The 2,592-nt window shown below is 47.3% G+C and overlaps 1 pseudogene; it reads left to right on the forward strand.

Annotated features, from left to right (window-relative positions):
* The first annotated feature begins 664 nt into the window (after positions 1-664).
* Positions 665-783, forward strand: LOC134912919 (5S ribosomal RNA; annotated as a pseudogene).
* The last annotated feature ends 1,809 nt before the right edge of the window (positions 784-2,592 follow it).

Raw genomic sequence — 2,592 nt, forward strand, 5'->3', positions numbered from 1 at the left:
ATGAAGATTAAAGTTATTCCAGACACCTGTTAGACTTTCATATCTGGCACTCCATATTTATCTAACCAGCTGATTAAAGAACGTTACAACATTCGGAAGTAACTGACAACTGTTACTATCAACGATATTTGATATTTTATTGACTTATCAAATTGGTTATTAGCCTCTTTTACTCTTTTCAACCTGTATCTATCTTTCGTGGACTCTCACCATTGATTCAGGGATTATCCCTGTCTAAAGGGGGGTACTCACGGAGCGATATTCTAAGCAATCTGACTAGATTGCTTAGAATATCAGCATGATCGCTCCGTGTGTAGCGCCCTCAGCGATAGCGATGCGCGGCCCCGCACATCGCTATCGCTGCTGCTAGATTGGCCTGCATGCAGGCCAATCTAGCGGGTCGCTCACTTCACCCGCTGGGTGAAATGAGCGCCCCCCCGTCTCCCCCCGCACGCTCAGCACAGATCGCGCTGTGCTGAGCGGCAGGAGAGATGTGTGCTGAGCGGTTCGCTCAGCACACATCTCTCCTGCATCGGCCCGTGGGTACTGGGCTTAACATTGGCAGCAGATCCATCTCATCTCCGTTGTCCTCTCCGTTTATGCTGTAAAATTCATGAACTCTCATCAGTGATTCCAGAGCATCCGATTAGCGTTTATCCTTTCTCTCTACTATCATACCACACTGGTAACGCCCAAAACCGTCCGATCTTGGAAGCTAATCATTGTTGGGCTGGGTCAGTACTCAAGTGGGCGACTCTTGAGGAAGACCCAGTTTAGTAGAGTGCAGACTGGTTCATCACGCTCAGAGTCTAACACTGACAGCAGATTCACTCTGCTATCTTTTTTCTTACTGTTCTTTGTTCTTTTCTCTCATGACAGCCAGTAATATCATGCTCGTTTGCCTATATATACTCTAATCCCTATCAGGTGTTACACTCACATGCTAACGCAGGGCTTATAATATTCTCTGGTGTCTTAATTGTTCTCAACTTATCCTGTATTAACTTTTTATGACACTGTGACTGGACTTCGGCAGCCGGAATTAATATCATGCTAATATTAGCATTTGATTGTTACTAATTGTATTTCAGTTTCTCTTGTGATCTATTTAGTATCGGCAATTTTTTGCTACTTTGTTCATTATAATCTTCATTGACCACTGACTTTTTTTATCTTTGTGTTATCAATAAAAGTTAAATTTTATATCTATTTTGATATTTCATACATTAGTTTAAGTTAAGAGTGCGCCCACAAAAGAGTCTCTTTTTTCTCCTTTTTGCTGTCTCAAGTTGTTATATTGACTCAGGGTGCACCACCAAATAAAGATTAGAAAACAGGGTTTTCTTTCTATCTCTCTATTTTGGTTATTACATTGATATTTGATACCTATTATACACCGGTGCGGTATTCCCTCAAATATATCAGTTATACATCAGTACACCTGGAATTTGTCTCCGGTCAACTGCACGCCAAAAAATAACAAATATTCAACATACAAACATTAAATGTTTGGAACACCGCTGGGATGTAGTTATGTGACTGGCGGTGAAGAGACTGCAGGTCACAATAACGACCCGCTCCGAATCCCGGCAGTCGGCATGCAGACTAGCAGGGACTATTTCAACTTGTGGGTCTCACGACACCCATAGAGTGGGACTAGAACCTGTGGCGAGTGCAGCGAGCCCGCAAGGGGCTTCGTTGTGCTCGCCCCCCACGGTAAACCATAGCCAACCCGCGCCACCTACCTCTGCAGTTTGTACATGGGTGAGCTATCCCCAAGGAGGGCACCCAAGCAAGATATTTATTGTACTACTAGCAGAGTTCCGGGGTGTGTGTGTGTGTGTGTGTGTGTGTGTGTGTGTGTGTGTGTTTATATACATCTATCTATCTATCTATCTATCTATCAACTCTTCCCAATCCACTGTCTTTCCACTCTCTCTTTCCCGCTCTCCGCCCCTCTCCTATCCCATTTCTAATACTTACTCTCCTTTGTTCCCAGTCAGTGCCGGCGCTAACCGCTCAGCAGGGGTATGCAATGCAGGGAGGCGCCAAGGTGAAGAGGAGCTCTGTCTTCCCGCTCTGCTACCCTGCTGCTGCCGGCTGCGCCTGTCAAACTGCATGACAGGCAGCGTCGTCGTCAGCGGGTAGCGTGGCTCCATGGGTCACATCCCTCAGGCTCCGTTTCTGCACTCTCCGCTCCCAAGCAGCACAAGCGCCCGGTGGAGATACAGGAGGTGAGCCTGCATGTGATCTCACGGGCGAGAGGGTGCGGCGTTAGCAGAGGGCGGTGGTGCGGGGGATGGTGGTGCAGCGTTAGTGAAGGACTGTGGTGATGGGGGGAGGAGGAGTTGGGAGCCAGTTGTAGTTGTGGCCTCAAAGTACTCTACATAGTGCTGTTGAGGCAGAGGGGTTGGTTTGTGTTATGATTGTCTTATGTACTGCAATTGTATGAGGGTGAGGCTACTAAGGGCTTCCTGGGGCATTACTGCTATCAGGGTTGGGCTAAGCATTTGGGGGGGCTCAGGGCACTTACGCCAGTGGCGTCCTCTCCCTTGCTCAGGTGCCTTCCATCAGGCAAAATGAGGCTGCACT

The sequence above is a fragment of the Pseudophryne corroboree genome, chromosome 4 (assembly GCF_028390025.1).
Source record: "Pseudophryne corroboree isolate aPseCor3 chromosome 4, aPseCor3.hap2, whole genome shotgun sequence".
Classification (NCBI taxonomy): domain Eukaryota; kingdom Metazoa; phylum Chordata; class Amphibia; order Anura; family Myobatrachidae; genus Pseudophryne; species Pseudophryne corroboree.